This window comes from Giraffa tippelskirchi, chromosome 1 (assembly GCF_054371585.1).
Source record: "Giraffa tippelskirchi isolate mGirTip1 chromosome 1, T2T-mGirTip1v1.2.pri, whole genome shotgun sequence".
NCBI classification, from domain to species: Eukaryota; Metazoa; Chordata; class Mammalia; order Artiodactyla; family Giraffidae; genus Giraffa; species Giraffa tippelskirchi.
This window is the reverse complement of record NC_137275.1, coordinates 92,659,679-92,684,486: the sequence shown is the minus strand read 5'-3', so window position 1 is coordinate 92,684,486 and position 24,808 is coordinate 92,659,679. Positions and strand designations below refer to the sequence as shown.

Here is a 24,808-nt window from a genome sequence, read left to right as displayed (position 1 = left end):
CTCAAACTACGGAACAATTGCACTCATCTCACACGCTAGTAAAGAAATGCTCAAAATTCTCCAAGCCAGGCTTCAGCAATACGTGAACCATGAACTTCCAGCTGTTCAAGCTGGTTTTAGAAAAGGCAGAGGAACCAGAGATCAAATTGCCAACATCTGGTGGATCATTGAAAAAGCAAGAGAGTACCAGAAAAATACCTATTTCTGCTTCATTGACTATGCCAAAGCCTTTGACTGTGTGGATCACAATAAACTGTGGAAAATTCTTCAAGGGATGGGAATACCAGACCACCTGACCTGCCTCCTGAGAAATCTGCAAGCAGGTCAGGAAACAACAGTTAGAACTGGACATGGAACAACAGACTAGTTCCAAATAGGAAAAGGAGTACGTCAAGGCTGTATATTGTCACCCTGCTTATTTAACTTATATGCAGAGTACATCATGAGAAACGCTGGGCTGGAGGAAGCACAAGCTGGAATCAAGATTGCCGGGAGAAATATCAATAACCTCAGATATGCAGATGACAGCACCCTTATGGCAGAAAGTGAAGAAGAACTAAAGGGCCTCTTGATGAAAGTGAAAGAGAGTGAAAAAGTTGGCTTAAAGCTCAACACTCAGAAAACTAAGATCATGGCATCGGGTCCCATCACTTCATGGCAGATAGATGGGGAAACAGTGGGAACAGTGGCTGACTTTATTTTCCTGGGCTCCAAAATCACTGCAGATGGTGATTGCAGCCATGACATTAAAAGACGCTTACTCCTTGGAAGGAAAGTTATGACCAACCTAGATAGCATATTAAAAAGCAGAGACATTACTTTGCCAACAAAGGTCCGTCTAGTCAAGGCTATGGTTTTTCCAGTGGTCATGTACAGATGTGAGAGTTGGACTATAAAGAAAGCTGAGTGCCGAAGAATTAATGTTTTTGAACTGTGGTATTGGAGAAGACTCTTGAGAGTCCCTTGGACTGCAAGGAGATCCAACCAGTCCATCCTAAAGGAGATCAGTCCTGGGTGTTCACTGGAAGGACTGATGTTGAAGCCGAAACTCCAGTACTTCGGCCACCTGATGTGAAGAGCTGACTCATTGGAAAAGACCCTGATGCTGGGAAAGATTCAGGGCAGGAGGAGAAGGAGATGACAGAGGATGAGATGGCTGGATGGCATCACGGACTCGATGGACATGGGTTTGGGTGGACTTAGGGAGTTAGTGATGGACAGGGAGGCCTGGCATGTGGTAGTTCATGGGGTCGCAAAGAGTTGGACACGACTGAGCGACTGAACTGAACTGACTGACCTTATAAGATTTCATACCAACTGTGAAAAATTAGAAGCCATTTAAATGTCCAACAGTAAGATCGTAATAAACTACAGTACATGATATACAACAGAATAAAGTTAAAAGCCATCATTTATTGAATGGTCTGCCAGACGCTGTTCTGTAAGGGTTTCATATGTGTTAACTCAATCCTCACAACCAACCTATAAGGCAATTCTATGTCCCTCTTTTTACAGATGAGCACACGAAGGTACAGAGCAGCAGAGTAAACTGCACAAGGCTACATGGGGTAGAACAAGGATTCCAGCCTGAGGAGCCTGGCTCCAGGGCCCATGCCCTGCATCTGTACTGGGCCTCACTTTCAAGAAGGATGCGTTCAGTTTAGTTCAGTTCAGTTGCTCAGCCATGTTCGACTCTTTGCGACCCCATGGACTGCAGCATGCCAGGCCTCCCTGTCCATTGCCAATTCCCAGAGTTTACTCAAACTCATGTTCATTGAGTCGGTGATGCCATCCAACCGTCTCATCCTCTGTTGTCCCCTTCTCCTCCTGCCTTCAATCTTTCCCAGCATCCAGGTCTTTTCAAATGAGTCAGTTCTTTGCATCAGGTGGCCAAAGTATTAGAATTTCAGCTTCAGCATCAGTCCTTCCATTGAATATTCAGGACTGATTTCCTTTAGGATGGACTGGTTGGATCTCCTTGCAGTCCAAGGGACTCTCAAGAGCCTTCTCCAACAACACAGTTCAAATGTGTGGGTGCGTGCTAAGTCGCTTCAGTCATGTGCAACTCTTTGCAAACCCATGAACCATAGCCCGCCAGGCTCTTCTGTTCATGGGGTTCTCTAGGCAAGAATACTGGAATGGGTTGCCATTTCCTTCTCCAGGGGATCTTCCTGACCGGGATACAACCCACATCTCTTACATCTCCTGCGTATCAGGTGGTTTTGTTTTTGGTTTTTACCACTGAGCCACCTGGGAAGCCCTCAAGAAGGATGATGTTAGTTCAAATATCCATAGCTTCATAAACATATATACAAAACACAGTAACAGCAAAAAGGGAAAGTTCTCCACTTTAAAATCAGTAAACTTCCTTTTTGCTTTACTGCTCATCTGTATTTACTAAATTTTCCACAACAAGTATCTGATATTTTATAGTTTAAAAATAAAAACAATAATAATTGATGTTATTATTTTGACTGGGAACCAAACTCCTAGAGTCAGCTCAACATAAAATGCAAGCCAATACATTCCAGAAGACTGGGAGCCAGGCAGCATGTGGAGGGCTCCTCCAGGGCCCAGGGTCCAGGCCTCTAGTGGTACACACCACCCACGATCCAGAAACCAACAAGCTCTCTGCAAGGAACAGAGCTAAACAGAGACCTTCTCTTGGACCTTCCTTCAGCTAGCTTCCAAACCTCAATTTTCTCAACCCAGACAAGTTTTATGATTACCAACAGTGACAGTGAGTTTCAAGTCCATGGTCTTTTGAAAACTTAGGAAATAAGGTAAGTAATAAATGGGAGAAGTTGGGACTTCACAGAGTCCGTGTGGACGTGGTCTCCGCAAAGAGTGCACTCAATACGTAAAGGTTAGAACTATATAGAATCTTAGAGATAAAATTCAAATATCTTCATTTAGCAAAGACTGCAAGGCTCACAGAGGTTAACTAACTTGTACTCAGTTACCCGGACTGCCAGAGGCCAAGCCAGAATTAAAAACTAACTTTTCAGTGCCTAGTCCATACTCCCTCCATTCAGCCATAACTACCTGAGGGACTTGGGCTCAGCTGAAAGAAGGGGAAAGGCATTGATTAAAAAAAATAACAGATATTTTATGAAAGCCGTTTTCTATTCTCTCTTATTATACTACCAGCATTTACAAAAGAGAAGTATACAGAGTAAAACGTGAGGGCCTCCCTCCACACACCATAACTCCCCCCACCAAGAAGTGACTACCACAGTCAATAATTTTGGGTGTCACCTTCCAAACCTCTTTCCATCAATGTCATACATGTATTTAGCAGCGTGCGAGAACCAGTCTGAACCGGTTGTTGAGAGTCAAATTTTCAGGAAAGTTGTGAGCTGGATCATAAATGCATTCATTATTAAAATTAATTTATATAAACTTAAATTAAATTATATATTTTAAAAGATAAGTACTCAAAACTTAAAAAAAAAACTGCATCACTTCCCTTTTCATTTTTTTAAACTACATTTTACTATTACCTATGTTCTTGGGGTTATTTACATTTGTCACATCTGTGTGGTGGATAAATGAACAGTGTATCACTGCTCATCTCTTTCCAACTTCACGTCCATGACAACACATTGTAGAATCCACTGGAGTGGAAATGTTTACACCAAGAAACTGACAAACACTACAAATCAGGGCCTGCCCTCCCCTCCTCCCAACAGCCAGTTTCCAAACATTTATTGGCATACCATAATAGATATATTTTTTCAAGTATTTTTTCTCATCATAAATAGACTATAGAACAAAATTTAAATCTGTTAAATGTATTTCTTTTCCCTGTAGAAAATAGAGCAGAAGCAGGTGAAATATGTTGCCATGAACCTTTTTTCTAAACTACTCTTCCATTTCTTTTCTCTCAATTACCTCCTCCCTTGTTGCTCTAGCCAGCTTTAACTAAACCCCAGTTCCTTTTAACTTCCCTCTTCAAGTATATCCTGCCTGCTCGCTTCCATGCACCCCATACCTTTCAAGTCCTGAAGAGAGAAAAAACATTTTTAAAGGTAAAGGTGAAGTTCTCCTAAGGTAATTACTTGAGAGACAACAAAACAAGAATGGCTGGGTTGGCTTTGCCATGGTCAGCCCTAGATTCTGCTTACTGCAGCTCTGACCCTCCTAGGCTCCTGAGTGTCAGAGGGAAAGCAGCATACTTAGTCCCCTTTGTTTACACACCAAGAGATTAGGTTTCCTCAAATTCCTAAGGAACTTCAGAAGATTAGCTTTTAGATAGGAAACTTCATAGGCTGAGCAGGCGGAGAAAAGAAAAAAGAAAAAAAATCATGTCACCCTCAAGCAGTTCCATCAAGGGATGAAATTTTAAATCACATCATGTCTCACACCCATTTCTTAGTGCAAAATAAATCACTTGAACAGAGTGGAAGCCAATTTTTACTTTAAAAATGTTGTGTCCTGAGGCTGTCTTCTTGACTTCAAAAGCACACTTTGTAATTACTCTACCTATCAAAGGAAACTCAACACCTCACCTCCAATCTTCTCCAGCTTGTGTTATCACTTTTAATTGTTAATAAACCACATTAATTTTAAAATGATTATCCTGTTTGGGAATTCAGTGTTTTCAAACAGAATACACTGGATTATATATAAATGAGCTTATTTATGTACAAGCTGAAGTTAAATGGGGCTTTTTCTCACTACCTGTCATTGGTTTTATTTTTAGAAATTTCTGGCATTTTGGAGACACAGCAATTCTGGTCCCTCACTTTTTAAAGGAATAGTTTTCTGGGAATGAGAAAGATTTAAGAATGCCAGGGATTTTATCTGGGTTTGTATCCAAACTGATATTTGATTCTGGCTGGTGAAATCAGCTTGCAATTATTTTTAAGGAAAGTGAAGGACTAAAAAATAATTTGCCAAATTCAGGCCACGGTATCAACCTGTATAAATCATTCAGATTTATTTACATGCTTTATTTGCTTAACGAGTTTTTCCCCACCTGGTATTAACAAGCTAAGTGCTTGTTATCAACCTTCCCACCACTGTGGGCTGACAAAAGCATTTGTTTACAAACCATATTTTTCCAGCCTGGCCAATTTCCTCTCATGGTTACTAACACAATGTTCTTGAGATGGAAGCACCTCGTGTTTGTGTTCACTCTGGCACCAAGCTCACAGTTCAGGAGTTGAGGACAGTTCCTGCCTGACTAAAAAGTTCTCAGAACATCTTTCTCTCTGCTCCAACTGTACTCACGGTGCTGAGCCTCCACCTGAAGGGCTCTCTCTCCCCTCTGCCAAGCAAGCCCAGTTCTGCAGTGCCCTTCCCACTCTCCCGGGTAACACTGGCAAGCCTTCCTCCCAGTCCCACGGTACAGGGCTAGAACCCCCAGCCCCACCAACATCCCCATCATCTCTGTCAAGAGCTTTTTGTGGTGCCAGACGCTATTCTGCATGTTTTACACGTGTTAAGACATCCTCACCACAACCTTATTAGTAAGCGCATTCTTATTCTCACTTTGTAGATAAGAGCCCTAAGGCTTGAGAGACTGGTGCCCGAGGTCACCAGAATGGTAGAAGACAGGGCAGCCAGCTACAGGGACAGCACACTGAAGCACCCTACCACACCTCCCTGCTCCATCAAGCAACCGAGTTACCTACACAATGGCTTCTCCACTGGCCATGCACCTTCAGACAGCCACCTCTGAAGGGGCCACCTCTTATCCACAACTACAGCACCCAGAGTGCCTGCCATAGTGCCTGGTGAGTGGTAGGGGAACATTAACTATTTATGGAAGGAATGGACTTTTCCTACCATTTCTACGTTTGTGAATTGGGAGATGTCTCCACAAGAAGATAGCCTGTGGTGGCATTGGGGAAAGAGCTCACCAAGCTGGAGGCCCTTGATGTACAAGGCCTGAAGCCCAAATCTCTCTATTGCTGGGCTATGTAAGGGGAGTAACGTGACTGACTATGTCAATCGGGCACACATTGATCAAGTATCACTTCCCCTTGAAAGTTATAGCAAGTAAGGGACCACAGATGGTACTTGACATAAGTGAGTGATGGAAGCCGAAATAAGCTAGCAGAGCTGACCCTGGAGGTTGGAATTAGCCTATCTTTCTGATTCTTTTATCACTCTCCTAGCAAAATTATAATTTAAATGTATTCAATTACTTACACACACCCTATCTTGTCCCCAGAATAGTTTATATATTCCACAGATCTATAAATTGGAAATGAAAAGAAATAAGAAAACAAAACCAGGGACAATAAATGGAACTCAGAATGAATCTAATACAAAAAAAAAAAAGATACATAACAGAGTTGCTACATATTTGCTATGACTGCAGCAAAAGAATGAAATGTATGTAGTCCTTTATGATGTACATTCACCAAGATGCTCATACTGGATCTTCAAAGAGGACATTCCCTAGAGCTAATGTTATTATGAGCAGGTTCCAGGTGAGGAACTGGAAGCTCAGAGAGAACAAGGAGCTTAACTGAGTTCACACAGTGAGTTGTGAGTGTGACCAAGGCTAGCCTTGAGGTCAGGAACTGATTTCGAAGTCTGTTCTGAGAGGTCTCACAATCAGCCACACCTGAACCATCTTCTCCACATGAGGGGAAATAATGAACTATAGTTGAAGTACCATAGTTATTTGTCCCCTTTACCTACAGTTAGTACAGCATAGTGGAGACGGCAATGGCAACCCACTCCAGTACTCTTGCCTGGAAAATCCCATGGACTGAGGAGCCTGGGAGGCTGCAGTCCATGCGGTCACGAAGAGTCAGAGATGACTGTGCAACTTCACTTTCACTTTTCACTTTCATGCGTTGGAGAAGGAAATGGCAACCCACTCCAGTATTCTTGCCTGGAGAATCCCAGGGACGGCGGAGCCTGGTGGGCTGCCGTCTATGGGGTCGCACAGAGTCGGACACGACTGAAGTGACTTAGCAGCAGCAGTACAGCATAGTAACAATAACTGAGGCTACACAACATCTGAGTTTGGTTCTAGAGCCAGTGTTTTGTGAGTCTGATGGTGGGTCCTCCATACTTCTACTGACCCGAGTCGCAAGCTGTCCCTCTCACAGCTCAGGTCTAGGCAGCACTGTTTTCCTGAACCTGTTTTCCAGGTTAAGATCAGAAACCTCACCTCCACCTCTTTAAGTTCTGTGGTTAGAGAAATCTTTTGAGGAGGACTGCTGGGGAGGGCAGTGGTCCCCGGACAGGGCGGGTCTTCACTCTGCCCAGGGCATGGGGAAACCTTGGACCAGACTCCTGGTGTCTTGTCATAATCCTGATACCCCTCTTCCCTCTAGTTAGATAGGAACCACAATGTGAATCAGAGGGGCTCTGACACAGGGATCTGAAACAAAATGTAGAAGAGATGCTGATAACAGAGAAAAAGAACAAGTCACAGGCACATGATTTCTGGGAAGGCTGCTTCCAGAGACAGACCTGCATCCTTCTAGCCTCAGTGGACTCTCCTCTGCCCCTTCAGTCCTGGCTCTTGCTCCATCACTCCTGCTCCCCCACATGCTAACCTCCTTTCCCAGGAGAGTTCTCCATCTGAGCAACCCTAAGGAAGGTGCTTCAGATGCTGCCTTTCCAGAAGTGTTTCTGAGCATTTGCTGCTGTCGCCGGCATCTACAGAAGGTTTCACTGCGGGGTACACAGTAGACAGAGTGAAGAAACATAATATGACCCACTTAGATGTGGGATTAGTGGCAGCCAGACACACTGAGAGATAAAAATCCCTCGGCCTCCCGCAGACTTACTGCGTGGAGAGGTCCAGCTGATGTGCTAGCCATCTTCCCCAAACAATAAGACAACCGAATGCTTTCTATTCAGGGACAGAGTCACTAGTAACGCTCTGGCCAACGGCATAAACAGTCTGGCTGCCCCCACTTCCCTGACTTTCCTTACGTGGCCCTTTTCTGGCTGTGATAATGGACCAACATACGCACTCATAGATCCTTCTCTTCAGAAAACTGGGAGGTTGAGGGGGGAACCCCGACATCATCTTCAGGCTATCTGGAGTCCAGCCACTTTGTCTCTTTACAAAACTACCTATAACCAATAAACTGTGGATTTAAAAAAATGCTTGTGAGGGAACAGGAAATAAAATTCAAAGACGTCTCAAAAAAAAAAGAAAAGAGACTTTGGGAAATAGTTTACTCATCTTCTTACTCAAATACCCTGATAAGATGATCACAAAATAGCAGATGACTCATTTACTGGAACAAACTTTGGAGATAATGTAGGACACCTTCATTTTACAAATGAAGAAGCAGAGGCCCAAAGAAAGTAAATGACTGTCTCAAAGTCACAGCACATAGTGTTAGGACCAGAAACTAAATGAACAAGACAGGTGGCAGGGATAGAAAAGCGGTGACAGACAGCAGTTCTGAGAACCCAGGATTGCTGGGATCACCAGGCTCCTGCAGAAAGGAAAGGCGTTTGCACCCTGTTGTCCCCTGCTGGTCCCATACATTCCCTCCACCCTGTGGCCTTTCCCACTGCTTCCACCCCTCCCACCCCACCCAGCCTGGGGTGGGTGCCACTTCACAATTACATTGGGCGATGCTGTCACAGAAGATAAGATGCAGATTGGATGACAGAAGTCATTTGAGCCCCTTCCTACACAGTGGGTCCTTTCCACTCCAGGAATGGGTGCAGGCATGACTACAGCAAAGGGAGCCTAGTTGCTTTATTTATCCTTATTTATACATGTCCCCCTGCCCACCAGAAGGCAGTGGCAACCCACTCCAGCACTATTGCCTGGAAAATCTCATGGACGGAGGAGCCTGGTAGGCTGCAGTTCATGGGGTTGCGAAGTGTTGGACACGACCAAGCGACTTCACTTTCACGCATTGGAGAAGGAAATGGCAACCCACTCCAGTGTTCTTGCCTGGAGAATCCCAGGGACGGGGGAGTCTGGTGGGCTGCCGTCTATGGGGTTGCCCAGAGTCGGACATGACTGAAGCGACTTAGCAGCAGCAGCAGCAGCCCTGCCCACCAAAAAAAACCACAAAACAAACCTGTCACCAAAGATCTTAAGACAGCTTAATTTTTTAAGGCTTAAGCAAAAAGTATATGAACTGGAAGTGTTTAAAAAAAAAAAAAGTGCCAGAATGAAGAATGAGATCAGGATGTCATCATCCCATGGCAAACAGACAGCAATAACACCGTCTTCACCTTGCTTACAAAAACACGTTGCAGAGGAATTGGAAAGAAGACTACAACAAATGTTATTGAGTTTTAGGCGTTTTGCTTTTTAATCAATGTTATCACTTAAGAACCAGCTTCCTTTTCTCTATAGTCAAGCACTTGTAGCTTGAAGTAACAGTTGGCCCTTGATGACAATACTCTAAGAAAACCTCATCTGCTTCTAACGATCCCCTTGGAGGACTCAAGGAATGCCTAAAGACTGGATTCCGATTTACTCACTATTGACTTAATTTACAGACTTTCTTTTCTAAACTCTTTAGTGATGTTTAATAATACATAGTTAAGTTTTACCATAGAAATAAGACTGATCACCACCATGAGATGTATCAGCGGCGGTAACCTTTAAATCTTCCCAAAGAGGGGGAGTGTTTGAAGCCTGGGTATGCAGACCAGCATCTAAAATTGTTACGTTGAGTAACTGAACACATCTGGGAAAAGAGACTCACTGCCACTTAAAATACCTACTCTAGTCTCCAGCACATCTGTGGAGCAATTAAAGAACCAAGTGCACAGTTAGAATTCAGGTCAGCACACAGCAACAATGGGGCTCTTTGATGTGAGGTCAGCTTTGGTAATTCTCATATACTCATTCAACAGGTTAATCAACTTAGTGCAGGACACAGGACAGGAGTAACCAAAAATTTATTTAATTACTATTACCCTGAAAGCATCAGCAGAAAGATCTGCTTTACTTGTTGGATGTAGTGATCACTGTTTCATTGTCAGTGCATTGTGACAGAGCTAAAGGTGCCATTTCTGGAATTGTGTGCTTTTTTCTAGCTAATGAAATGTAGATATTACATTAATATCTGTTAGTATTTATTACTTTTAATTAATATATTACAAAAATAGGTGGTCTGGGGTGTACCTTCCTTTTTCCATCCTTGCAGATTTCTCTTTCTTGGTTAACATAATAAAGCATGGGTTGAATTTGTGGATACATGAATACGTAGCAAGTTCTTTACATTTGCTTTCTTCCCTTGAGTTAAGAAGGTGTTTTGTCATTGTTGTATTTTTATTTTTTAGCTATGCTGAGTCTTCCTTGCTGCACGCAGGGTTTCTCTAGGTGTGGGGACTGGGGCTACTCTCTAGTTGTGGAGTGCAGGCTTCTCATTGTGGTGGCTCCTCTAGTCGTGGCTCTCAGGCTCCAGAGCACTGGCTTCTGGAGTTGTTGCATAGGGGTTTAGTTGCCCTGAGGCAGGTGGGATCTTATTTCCCAGACCAGGAATCAACCTGGCATTAGTAGGTGAATTCTTAACCATGGGACCACCAGGGAAGTTCCAAGAAGGTGTTAATGCGACACATTCAGTTGAGTAAACCTCATTCATATTCTCCTAAGATGTCTAATGAATTAGACATCTTCCATAAGGAAGGCAGTTAATACAAACGACTAGTGCTACTGTGAATGCTCTAGTTGAGAGACCTGGACTTTAGGTCAACCAGGCTTGGATTCTAACGACGCTCCCTGATCTGCAAATGCTCTTTTGTGGACTGAAGATAATGATAATAATCCTACTCTGCAGGACTGTTGTGAAGATATAAGAAAACAATGCACATAAAATGCTTAGTGCAGTGTTTAGAACACAGTAAAACTTAATGTTAAAATGTTAGACCTGAGTGGGAGCCTAATAGTCACCTAATTGAGTGCCTTCTTTTTCAGAGGAGAAAAGTGAACCTCACTGATGTTAAGTGCAGAGTTAATTAACAACATACATGTGAACTGATCAGTTAGAAAAATAATATGATCATAATAATAGATGTTGAAAGTAATTCCATGAAACCCACTACTAATTTAAAAGAAGAGAAATAAAGATGGGTATTTGCCTATTAAAATTAAAATATGGTATAAAAGCACATCATTTTTTAAAATGTGGCGCTGAAGAAGAATAAACAGACCAGTGAAATGAAATACATGGCCCACCAAAAAAGCTGTGTTTTTGTATAGATAATTGTCTGTGGTAATACTTGAAATTATTCTTCAAAATAGGATATAAAGAGCTAAATATTTTTACAAACTAGAAAATACAGATAAAATATAAATTGATATTTATCAGATCTCTTTAAGGAGGGTATTTTAGTTTTTCAATAGTGATAAAAATTACAAAAGAAAATATCTACAATGTAAAATTTTAATCATCTGTTTAAGAAAAATGACTAAAAGTTAAAGTAAACAAAATGAGAAATACATTTCGGCAGACTCTGATGGTTGCCTATCCCGTATCCATTCTCTCCTTTTTACTTACTTAACTGAACTCTAATTTTGTTGAAGTAACAATGCATCCAGCTAAAAATCCTGCTTTAGACATCTTGGCAGTGAGGGTTGGGGATGTGATAAGTCTGGACAGAAGGAATGTACTGGAGATTGCCAACCAAGGACGTCCAGAGAGGCATCATGAGAGAGACAAATCCCAGCCAGTGCTTGGTGCTCAGCCCAGACCGCTCAGAAACTCTTTATCTGTTCCGTGCACCGTGGCCTGGTGTCTCTGCATCCCGATTCTAACAGCTGGTACCTGTTACTTTCTTCAAACAACTATCTTTGGGTTACTAGAGCCTCTGAGTCAGACAGTCTGGGTGTTCACATCCCCATGCCTCCCCCAGTGACTGGGGCAGGGGTCTGCTACTTTCTTGGAGATGGAAACGACACAATCTTATGTAACTCGCGCTGTGTTCCCCTTGAATTCAGGTTGAAGCACTCCCTTGCTTGGCTGTATAGTCTTCTCTTTGCTGCTTCCCTCATTCCATCCACTTACAGACATCTCCTAGAACTACTTGCTCAGTAAATCACTAACACGTGAACAGACCAGGGTCTACTTCTGGGGAATCTGACCTAACACATTCCCTTCTATCTTTTGTTCTTTTACCCTTTACAATGGCACCTTTTTCCTTCCTGGAGCAGAGAAGAAATGCCCAGAGGTTCAGCAGCCATCTGGCAACCATGAGGCAATAAGTACATTATCAAAAGTCCATACACTATGGATGACGTAGCCGAAAGATGAGAAGAGTCTGAATACCAAATGGTATGATTAGTTGTCATACCAGTCCTGGACTGATATCCTTAGATTTATTTTTTCATAAGACAGGTAACGTCTAACTCGTTTATATGCCTGAGTGGCATGTAACACTAGCCCCCAAAAGATGTTCATATTCTAATCCTTTGAAACTGTGGTTATGTTATGTGACAAAGAGGAATTGAGGGTACAGATGGAATGAAGGTTGCAATTCTGCTAACCTTAAAACAGGGAGAGTATTCTGGATTACACAGGTGGGCCCAATGTAGTCACAAGAGTCTTTAAAAGCAGACAAGAGATCAGAGCCAGAGCAAGAGATGTGATGATGGAGGCAGGCATGGAAGTTATACTATGAGAATGACTCAACCTGCCATCACTGGCTTTGAAGATAGAGGAAAAGATCTCAGCCAAGGAAAGTGGGCAGGCTCTTGAAGCTGGACAAGACAGGAAACAAATCCTCTGCCCTAGGGCCTCCTGGTGGTTCAGCAGTAAAGAATCAGCATGCAATGTAGGAGACTCTGGGGATGTGGGTTCAATCTCTGGGTCAGGATGATCCCCTGGAAGAGGGATGGCAACCCACTCCAGTATTCTTGCTTGGACAATCCCATTGGCAGAGGAGGCTGGTGTGCTACTGTCATTGGGGTTGCAAAGAGTTAGACATGACTGAGCATGCATGCTATGCTAGGGCCTTGAGAAGGGAACACAGCCCCGCTAACACCTTGATTTTAGCCCAATGAGACCCATTTTGGACCTGTGACCTCCATAACTATAAGAGAAAACACTTGTGTTGTTCAAGCAACTAAATTTGTAGTAATTTATTGCAGCAATAATGGAAAACTAAAACATTGATATATACTTGAAATTTTCTAAGAGAGTAGGTCTTCAGTGTTCTCATCAAAAAGAGTCACAATGTGAGACAATGGAAGTGTTATTTAACTTAACCATAGTAATGATTTCACAATGTATCATATATCAAATCATCATATGGTACACTTTAAATGTATGGTATTCTATTTGTCAATTATACCTCAATAAGGCTGAGGGGCCAAAAAATACATCTGCTTTTCTGTTCCTTTCAGCCTAATTCAGTCTTAAATGAGGAGAAGGCAATGGCAACCCATTCCAGTACTCTTGTCTGGAAAATTCCATGGACCGAGGAGCCTGGTAGGCTGCAGTCCATGGGGTCGCTAAGGGACAGACACGATTGAGTGACTTCACTTTCACTTTTCACTTTCATGCATTGGAGAAGGAAATGGCAACCCACTCCAGTGTTCTTGCCTGGAGAATCCCAGGGACAGGGGAGCCTGGTGGGCTGCTGTCCATGGGGCCGCACAGAGTCGGACACGACTGAAGCGACTTAGCAGCAGCAGCAGCAGCAGCAGCAGTCTTAAATGATACTTTTAAATTGAAAATGGTTTATATTTTTGATATAGAAAAATCTTATATAAATCAATGAAAAACAGTAAATCTAATAATACATTTATGGAAAGACAACACATGGTAGATAAAACCTACAGGTCAGGAAGTTAAGATGCTAAGAAATAGCATGGAGATAGGGTTTTCCATAAAAATACATGAAACATTTTTAAATATCAACAGTCATTATGTTACAATATTACATGAAGAAAACACAAAATTTATATTGTATCAGTATGTTTCCAACTATATTTTTAAAATAAGCCTTGACAAAAAGATTAAAAGGAAAGATTTTTCAATAGTGAGATCTATGGTGTTCTTTTCCTTCTTTCTATTTCTTTTTTGTATAAGTCATATTCAAATAGCTATTTGTTTCACTTTATTCAGGTCTCCTTGCTAGAAAAAAGAAAATAAACTTTGCTTAAAAAATAATTACAATGTAGTATGCTATTTGTAATAATACATGGAAGGAAGTGTAAAGCCAAGGGCTGGCAGAGAGGAATGGAGAGGCTTTGCTGGGAACACTGGGAGAGCATCACAGAGGAGCGGGTAACTGAGAGGAATCTTATCCAGGACCATTAGGAGAAAAGGGTGCTCTAGACAGAGGAAGGGCCGTGTGAGTTCAGGGTGTTGCATAAAAAACAGCTGTGATGGCTGTACTGCTGCCTGAGGAGAGAGCAGCGCAAGATCCGGTAGAAGAAGCCACACCTGAGAGGGGTTTACAACACAGATGTAGAGTTTGACCTTGACTCTGTGGGAAAGTACTTTTTGGCAGGAAAGAGCCATGATCCGGTTTGTATTTTATAAAATTTTTCTGCCGCAGTGTAAGAATGGACAGGGGACCAGAGGCATGGGGATAAGTTCGTGCTATTGCAATTGTCCAGGCAAGAGGTCTGAACTGAAGAGCAAACAAGGGAGGTAGAAAGAACAAATTCAACAGATACTTAAAGAAGAGTCACAGAGGACTGAATCAGAGGAAGTAGTGAGGTTGACTCTCAGCATTTACTGAGCATTTTTCAAGCAATTTTTTCCTAGTTTTACAAATAAGAACTGTCATGCACACAGAAAGCCACCCAAACAAATGCACGCCGTGCAGCTCCATGAGTGACCACAAAGGGAGCACGCCCATGTGATCACCATGACACCATCACTTCTTGGACTACTGGGGCCTCAAAGGACGTGATATCCACTTGCTCAGGCCAAAAACCTAGGAGCCACCTTTCATTCCTTTCTACCCTTCATATCATACATCTCAGCCATCAGCAAGTCCTGTCAGCTCTACCTTCAAAATATACTCAGAACTCAATAAAACTTTCTCCCCATCTCTACTGTTACCAGCCAACTCTGAGCCACTGTCACTTCCAGTCTGGACTCGGGCACAGGGTCCTTCCCATTCTCTCTCATCCCACTCTTGCTCCCCAGATCTACACTCCCCGCAACCACTGGCATAGTCCTTTTCACATGAGGACTGCATCCTGTTGCTCTCTGCAGTGGATCGTCTCCATGACCCTAGTTCTTTACTCCCCCCTGTACTGGTGTCTTTTGCTGTGTAACTTTGCAGTGAACTGCTCACCTCTCTTGATTCTGGGCTCAGCTGTGTGTTTTGCAGAGTAGATATGATCAAGAGGAGATTGGAAATAGCTTTCAGCATTTAGCGGTTTTGGTTTTTGCAAAATCGACGTGAATGGAGAAAAATCCAATTTATGGTATCGCCAGGTCCTCCTGATCTAGTGTACCTTTCCAGATTGCCTTGCACAGTCTTGCCCTATATCCGCCGTGGTCTCTGCCACCCCCCCTCGCCCCCGGCCCTACTCTCTGGCTCTCAGGGACCAGGCCAGGATCCCACCTTTCCCCTGGGCCCTTCCCTACCCACACTGGCCCATGTTGGCCTCACCCACTCTGCTTGGTGCCTTTTAGCCATCTCCTCCCCAACTCCACAGCGGCATCAGATAAAAGGGAATCTCCAGGCTCTCTCACTGTGTACCTCCCTCCCTCCCCACTTCACTCTAGACTTCATTCAGCTGCCCTTTCCATCTCTGCCTTGTCCTGGAAACTGACCACTCGGCATCATCTTTGGGGCTCACTTTGAGTCCCTTACAGCCATAGTTCAGATCAAAACAATCTTCTGACTTTTTTCTCTGTCACTTACTTGGAAACAGGACAAATTTACCCAGGAGGCACAGCAGCACAGTACCTAAAAGGGACTTCCCTGGTGGTCCAGTGGTTAAGACTCCATGCATCCCATGCAAGTGGCATGGGTTTGATGCCTGGCTAAGACATTACTTTGCCAACAAAAGTCCGTCTAGTCAAGGCTATGGTTTTTCCAGTGGTCATGTATGGATGTGAGAGTTGGATGGTGAAGAAAGCTGAGCGCCAAAGAACTGATGCTTTTGAACTGTGGTGTTGGAGAAGACTCTTGAGAGTCCCTTGGACTGCAAGGAGATCCAATCAATCCATCCTAAAAGAGATCAATCCTGGGTGTTCATTGGAAGGACTGATGTTGAAGCTGAAACTCCAATACTTTGGCTACCTCATGTGAAGAACTGACTCATTGGAAAAGACCCTAATGCTGGGAAGGATTGGGGGCAGGAGGAGAAGGGGACGACAGAGGATGAGATGGTTGGATGGCATCACCGACTCGATGGACATGGGTATGGGTAGACTCCGGGAGTTGGTGATGGACAGAGAGGCCTGATGTGCTGCAATTCATGGGGTCGCAAAGAGTCGAACACGACTGAGCGACTGAACTGAACTGAACTGGGGAACTAAGATTCCACATGCCATGTGGTGCAACCAAAAAAGAAAAAAATAATAATAAAGATATAATAATGAATCCAGCCTGGATTATATTCCTCTTTGTTCCCTATGTTTGTAGAATATATATATATATTTTAATATTTATTTAATGGAGGAAGAGGCCCACAAAGGGAAAAATTCCTAAGACAACCAAAAGTCGTAATACTATCCTGGTGGTTTTTAGTATATTATCATCTTCTGTGGGCATGTAAGTGTTTCAACTTAATTATAAATGCCTTAAAAATGAGTATTGCCTAGACTTCCCTGGATGTCCCAGTGGTTAAGACTCTGTACTTCTACTGCAGAGGGCACAGGTTCAATTCCTGGTTGAGGAAATAAGATCTTGCATGCCTCATGGCATGGCCAAAAAAGAAAAAAAACGTTAAAAAAAAAAATACCATTTTTGTTGTTTGGTCGCTAAGTCATGTCTGACTCTTTGTGACCTGATGAATTGCAGCATGCCAGACTTCCCTGTCCTTCATTGTCTCCTGGTATTTGCTCAAACTCATGTCCATTGAATCAGTGATGCTATCTAACCATCTCATCCTCTGCCACCCCCTTCTCCTCTTGCCCTCAGTGTTTCCCAGCATCAGGGTCTTTTCCCATGAGTCTGGCCTTTTTTTGCATATTCATTTTCCCTACAGAAACTTTCTTATCAGATACTTGTTTTAATTGGCTGAGCACGTGCAACATGTTGCCCATAACACAGAAAGGTCATGGCTGCATTTTCTTTTCTCTATTCTAGCGTCAAAGCCGCAGATGATAGACTGCGTGAGCCCCACACAGTAGCTTAATCCACATAAAGACAGTGGCAATCTCCCACTGTTGGTGGGAAGTTCCCAGTCAGGTAGCATTCTTACACATTATTAGAGACAAATGAGAGGAGGCGGTGAGCCTGCTCATTCATTCATTTAGGGGAATCCTGGCTCCTCTCCTCTCACTAGTATATGGCCTAGGTAAGTAATTTAAACTCTTTGCCTAGATTCCTGAACTGGAAACCAGTGAATAAATAAGGCACTCACTTCAGAGGGCTGTGATGAATAATAAATGAGACAATCCACTTCAAGGCCTAGAATGGTCCCTGGTAAACACGCTTGAAATGGTAGCTGTCAATTAATTAGACAAAAAATTGAGTGCCAACATGTTTATTGATTGAATGAACCAACAATGAACAAACAGCCAGAGTTCGTATCTCCGGGCTCTCTTTCTCTGCAGCACTCCTCCACTAAGCACACCAGCTGTGGGAACCCTACATCAGTCTGATCCAGCCACATAAACCAAGCACACTGGTATTCCCTGGCCTTTGGCAGAATGCAGGAGCTTTGAAGGTTTCTCACCCTGGCAAGTGTCTGCTGGCTGAAGAGAGGACTTGTCAGCGTCCCAAAGGTGGGAGATGATTGCAACAGCCATCTAACTGGCCTCCCCTGCCCCAGCCTTGCCCCCACTTGAGGGCATTCTCCACAGAGCCGTGGGCAGATCTTTATGAAGGTGTGAATTAGGTCACATCACTTCCATGATTGTCTTTTGAAAGGCCTCTCTCTGAGTTTAAATGACAAATCCTCAATAACTGACCAAGCTCTCAGCCTTCTACCACAGCCTGCTCTCCACTGTCTCCCTCCCCACACCCCACCCCAGTCCATACTCCAGACTTGACCTTTGTTTGTCAGTTCTCCAAGCAGCTGCTGCTGCTGCTGCTGCTAAGTTGCTTCAGTCGTGTTCGACTCTGTGCGACCCCACAGACGGCAGCCCACCAGGCTCCCCCATCCCTGGGATTCTCCAGGCAAAAACACTGGAGTGGGTTGCCATTTCCTTCTCCAATGCATGAAAGTGAAGTTGCCCAGTCGTGTCCGACTCTTAGCGACCCCATGGACTGTAGCCTACCAGGCTCCTCTGTCCATGGGAGTTTTCTCCAAGTAGCACTTTCTCTTAATCCATAGACCTCCTGCCTGCCTCTACCTTGGAGTTCCCTCTGCCTGGACCATTTTCTCTTTTCTCTTCACTTGGCTAGCTCTCACTCCACCTGGGGAACACTCTGACTCCCAGACCAGATTACATTCTCCTGCTTTGCTCTCCTACAGCATCTAGCTCTTCCCCACCATCACTGCAGTCTGTTGTAATTGTCTGTTTAAAGTCTGTCTTTCCCAACAGAGTATAAGCTTGGTGGGGTCACCATTATACCTGCCTTGGTATTGGCAGAATCCTGAAAGCCTCCCATAGAGCCTGGCTCATAGTGTCTCTCAACACACTGACTGAAAGAATGAGTTAATAAATTAAAGAATAAAGTCCCAAAGCGGGAAAAAAAAACAAAACAAAAATGAGTCTCCATGCCAAGCATAAATCTGCACTCACTAAAACAGAGGGGGAGCAGAGAATAAGAGGGATACACAGGTAGCCCCCCTGTGCCTCAGTTTCCCCATCTGTATCTGAGGACACTGAAAAGCCTATCTTACAAGGCTGTTGTGAGGATTAAACGAATCAACAGGAATAAAGCACTTAGAACAGGATGTGACATATGCTGGCACTGTACATGATTATTATTTTCATTATTCACATGGGGCATTTTTCCCAGATGGTGTAACTCATTCCACACAGCAAATGCGGGAGCAGCTTACTGAAGCATGTATGCACAGGAAGGGGAGTCTGAGGACTGGCGGGCAGTGTGCAGTGCCCCATCCTAGAGGGGCACCGAGCAGGAATGGCTGAGGCTGCTCCTCCCTGAAGTGTCCTGTTATCTCCAACATGGTCCTCATGGGGAAGTTACGACCCTGCTCTCAGGAAATGCACATAACTCACTGCTGCATTTTCAGCCCATCTGGAGAGCTGGGCCCAATGAGTATTCCGTCTCTATCCTTCCCAGTCCCCAAGAATAACACATCAAAGAGCATGTTTGCATCCCTACAACAGATAACAGCACTGCCATAAGCTTCAGGGGCCACGCACGCTACAGACAGAATGAATTAATTTCACATATTTATAAAATATAAATTAACCCAAGAAATGTATAACTCCAAGGGAAATTCCAGCTTTTTAACACTGAACAGAGAAAGACGCTTTGATAAATAAAAGGTTAGTAAATGTTCATCATGTGGCATCACCAAATTGGCACTTATCACATGGAACGAATCATTCCTCTCTGATAGATAAATGTAGATACACAGAAGCATCAGTCTCTGGGGATGAGGAGGGTACAGAATCCAGACAATTGATTTTTTAAATTACATTTGATTATTTGATGCCCTTTTTAACAATGAAAAAGCAAATAGTATGATCAATAAGGGTTCTGAAGGCTCTTCTGCATTTATATAAGCGCAGCAAATTACTCATAAAAACCATGGGCATTTACCTCTGTCTTTGTGTATAATATACCATGTCTGTGTGGGACCCAGTTTGCTTTGATGGTAAACAGCTCTTTTCCCTGAAACCTTGCTTTCTCTTGCTCTGCTCTGGGTTGAGAGGTTCCCTTAATAGCCAAACTAGTTCTCCCGGAAAAAGAAAGTAGTGAGAGAAATGTATGTATCAGACTTCTTTCTTTTCCATAATACTGTAATGATAATTTACATTCATATTCAAAGATATAAAGATCCATACACTAGCTTTGTAGAGAAGTAGTCAAAACATAAAGCAGTCCTCAACTAAATATACCGTATATATTTAGTGCTATACTAAATATACCACAGCAAAGGCAAAAAAAATGTGTGAGTCTATTACCCAAAGACATAGTATACTAAAAATTATCCTTTTTCCTTCCTGGGTCCCCTGACTCCAAAACAGAACAGTATGCATATGGATGAGAATCCTGCAGATACTTATTTACATGGATTATTTATTACTAAGATTGGGGATTATTTTGTTGCTAAATAGGCTTGAAGAGCTTCCCTGGTGGCTCAGTAGTAAAGAATCTGCCTGCCAGTGCAGGAAACCTGAGTTCAATCCCTGGGTCAGGAAGATCCCCTGGACGAAGGCATGGCAACCCACTCCAATATTCTTGCCTGGAGAATCCCATGGACAGAGGACCCTGGCAGGCTACAGTCCATGGGGTCACAAAGAATTGGACATGACTTAGTGACTAAACAACAACAAACAGGTTTGAGGAAGACTATGTTTATCTATGAGCTATTTCCAAACATTATTAAGGATATATCATTAGAAAAGGGAGCAACTAAATAACTTAAGTTTCTATTTTCCTCATTAATATTCTTCAATTGAAAACCTGAAATAACATTAATAATAACAGTTTATACATATACAGTTTATATATATAGCAGGATTTTATAACTACAGTAGAAAAAAACTGAAATTAAAAAAGAAGGAATCATTAGCATCACCTCCAGGTTAAAAAAAAAAAAGGTGAGCTGAGATGGAAGGCTTTACTATGTAAAATCAAGAATACTTTTTTCCATACTGAAAAATGGATCAAGTTTTGCTGAGGTAGTAGCATTGACTGAGAAACGTTAATTACAATAAGTCTCCAGAAACACCCTGAGCTAGAATCTCTCCCTCTAGCTCAGGAGGATCTGTGGAGCAGATCAAGGAGCTTGCCCCTGCCCTCTTCTCCTGTTCTCTGGCTCTTTCTGGGTGTTCCCAGGTGAACTAGAAAATTCCCCTTTGGCAGCAGAGCCTGGAAGTGGCACCCAGAAGGGCCCACAGTTGCCCTTAGTGGAAGCTGCTTAAGGTTTCCCCAGACACAGAACAGTGAGCCAGAGATTCACCCAGAATCAGGCCAGTGAGCTCGGCAGCAGTCAGGGCCACCCGGCCTCTTGGCAGTGCCCATCAGGGCAGACACTCACACGCTGCAGCCACACACAGAGTCACCTGAGAGAAAGGAGGAGACACTCCTCCACCCTCCTGGCGTACTTGAGCCAAGTCCACCCTTCCCACTACCACACCCGGGAAAACTGAGTTGCGTACAGAATAAAATAGCAATGCACGGAAAGACGAGACGGTAGAACAGTGTGTGGTGTCTGTACCTCACAGAAGCCTGATTACTGAGACTTCTCCCCAGACCTTTCCCTTCACAGTGCACCAAGTATCTGCTAATACCAAGCTGTGGTCTCAAGCAATGTGCTGGATATAAAACTTATGTGAGACCAGGGAGAATGGGAGTTGGCCAGGGAGACAAGCTACCTTTTGTTAGAAATTTTATTGTACTGAGGGCTATGCATACATTATCTCTGGAAGTTTCTGTGATCACTCTATTCTATATAATTGACGCTCAGAGACATTAAGTAACTTGCTCAAGATCACACAGTTGCTAAGTATCTGAGCTAGGTTTGAACCTGGATTTGTAAGACCGCATGCCTTTAACCACTGGGGAAAGAAAAAAAGCCCATACTGCTAATCTTTGTAGGTTACGCAAATGTAGACAGTAAGAAAAAGAACCCATTTATTGATTTAACAGCAATAGTTTCATCAAAATATGTACAACAGCGTTATCAACAGCATGTAAAGGTGAGACATTAACAAAGGCACAAAGAAATGTTGGTTTGCCTTTATATTAAAAACACACACATACACACACACACATTTAGGTGAGACTAATGAAACAGTGCAAATACAGCAAGGCACATATAGGGCAGAAATATCATGAATCATGTGATCACATGATCTGATTCTGTGGTCATAAGGGTTTTCCTCCAGCCATACAAGAGCCTGCATGGTTAACCCCAGAGACTGTGAAGAGCAAGGTTGCTGCCTCCCTCTGTGGGTTAACCAAAGAGCAGTACTACTAAGCGCGACGTGGTTTCCTGATGGGATCCCAGAACAGAAAAATGGCATGAATGGAAAAACTAGTGAGAGGTGAGTGAAGTCTGCTGCTGCTGCTGCTGCTGAGGCACTTCAGTCGTGTCCGGCTCCGTGCGACCCCAGAGACGGCAGCCCACCAGGCTCTGCCGTCCCTGGGATTCTCCAGACAAGAACACTGGAGCGGGTTGCCATTTCCTTCTCCAATGCGTGTATGCATGCTAAGTCGCTTCAGTCGTGTCCAACTCTGTGTGACTCTATGGACAGCAGCCCTCCAGGCTTCTCTGTCCACAGGATTCTCCAGGCAAGAATACTGGAGTGGGTTGCCATTTCCTTCTCCCAAGAGTAAAGTCTAGAGTTTAGTTAAAAGTAACGTACCAATGTTAGTTTCTATTTTGACAAGTGTTCCATAGTTATTTACAATGATTGATATTAGGGCAAACTGGGTAAAGGGAATACAAGAACACTGTACTACTTTTGAAACTTTTCTGTAAAATAAAAAAGTATTGCAAAATGTAAGATTTGCTTTTAAAAAGTTAAGTAAAATTTAAATATAAAAATGAGAGAGAGAAAGAGAGAATGTAATTCTAGAGACTAGAAAATTATCTTGCTGTCCTCTTACTACATCCAAAGGGGACAACTATGCAGGGTAATTTTGCAAATGTTTTTCATTTTGTATGTTACTAATAGTATCATACAGATGCAAAATCCCTGGTTGTGTATATTTAAATAAAGAAGATGATTCTCAAAGATCAAAAATATTTATATATGTTAAGTAAGTCAAAATCTTGCTTTGTCTGAATAACTCTCTGGGGAGCTTATCCTTTTGCTAGTAAATCGTTAGCAGGAATTCTCTTTACAGGAGTGAGTATTAAAAGAATCTGCCACTAGACATAAAAGAAGACTTGGAAAAAAAACAGCAAAAAATACCATGTCCTGAGATAAAGACTTAGTATGCTAAAATTCAATTCTCCCTATATCAACCTGTAAACATAATATGTTTCCAACAAAAGGGTAACTATTTTTGTGGGGGAACTAGACAAGCTGATTTCAACAGTCATAAGCAAGCAGTCAGTAATGGCCATGAAAATCTGGAGGAAAAATAAGTAATAGGAGAGAACCAACTCTACAAGATTTAAAAGTACATAAAGAAACGACAGTTTTATTTTATTTTATTTTTTTTATGAAGGTTATTTTTATTTTTTTTTTATTTTATTTTATTTTTTTATAAATTTATTTATTTTAGTTGGGGGCTAATTACTTTACAATATTGTAATAGTTTTTGCCATACATTGACAAGAATCAGCCATGGGTTTACATGTGTTCCCCTTCCCGAACCCCCCACCCACCTCCCTCCCCCTCTCATCCTTCTGGATCATCCCATTGCCCCGGCCCTGAGCCCTTGTCACATGCATCGAACATGGAATGGTGCTCTGTTTCACATATGACAATACACATGTCTCAATGCCATTCTCCCAGAACGTCCCACCCTCACCTTCTCCCTCAGAGTCCATAAAATTGTTCCATGCATCTGTGTCTCTTATTCTGTCTCGCATATAGGGTTATCGTTACCATCTTTCAGATTCCATATATATGCATTAGTATACTGTATTGTTGTTTTTCTTTCTGGCTTACTTCACTCTGTATAATGGGCTCCAGTTTCATCCATCTCAGTAGAACCGGTTCAAATGTATTTTTTTTAATGGCTGAGTAATATTCCATTGTGTATATGTACCACAGCTTCCTTATCCATTCATCTGCTGATGGACATCTAGGTTGCTTCCATGTCCTGGCTATTGTAAACAGTGCTGCGATGAACATTGGGGTACACGCGTCTCTTTCAATTCTGGTTTCCTCGGTGTATATGCCCAGCAGTGGGATTGCTGGGTCATATGGCAGTTCTATTCCCAGTTTTTTAAGGAATCTCCACACTCTTCTCCATAGTGGCTGTACTAGTTTGCATTCCCACCAACAGTGTAAGAGGGTTCCCTTTTCTCCACACCCTCTCCAGCATTTATTGCTTGTAGACTTTTGGATAGCAGCCATTCTGACTGGTGTGAAATGATACCTCATTGTGGTTTTGATTTGCATTTCTCTAATAATGAGTGATGTTGAGCATCTTTTCATGTGTTTGTTAGCCATCTGTATGTCTTCTTTGGAGAAATGTCTGTTTAGTTCTTTGGCCCATTTTTTGATTGGGTCGAGAAACGACAGTTTTAAAAGCAAAGTGGTGCTGACTTGGACTAGAAAACTGATCAATGACATAAAACAGAATATCCAGAAACAGAACTAAATTCCTGAAGTAATTTAATACATATAATAGTAACTTGTCAAAACATTAAAGGAAAGATATATTATTTAATAAGTGATGCTGAGGCAAACAGATGGCAGTATGTAAAATACTAGTTAGGCTGGTTTTCTACCTTATATCTTCCACCAAAATAAATTCCAGATACACTAAATATTAATTCATAAACAAATAGATAAAAACATGGAAGGATTTTTAAAAATAAACTACAGTATTTTGGGAGAAGTCTCTTTAAGTATAATATAAAACCCTTAAGTCATAAAACACGAAGACCTGGATATCTGACTACATGAAAACAAAAATTTTCTGCATAGTGAATGGAGATAGA

At 42.6% G+C, this 24,808-nt stretch overlaps 1 protein-coding gene across 17 annotated transcripts in view; it reads right to left on the bottom strand.

Moving 5' to 3' along the window:
- Positions 1-24,808, bottom strand: part of LOC145531651 (uncharacterized) — a 213,527-nt gene that overhangs the window by 167,649 nt on the left and 21,070 nt on the right. The window lies entirely within an intron of this gene.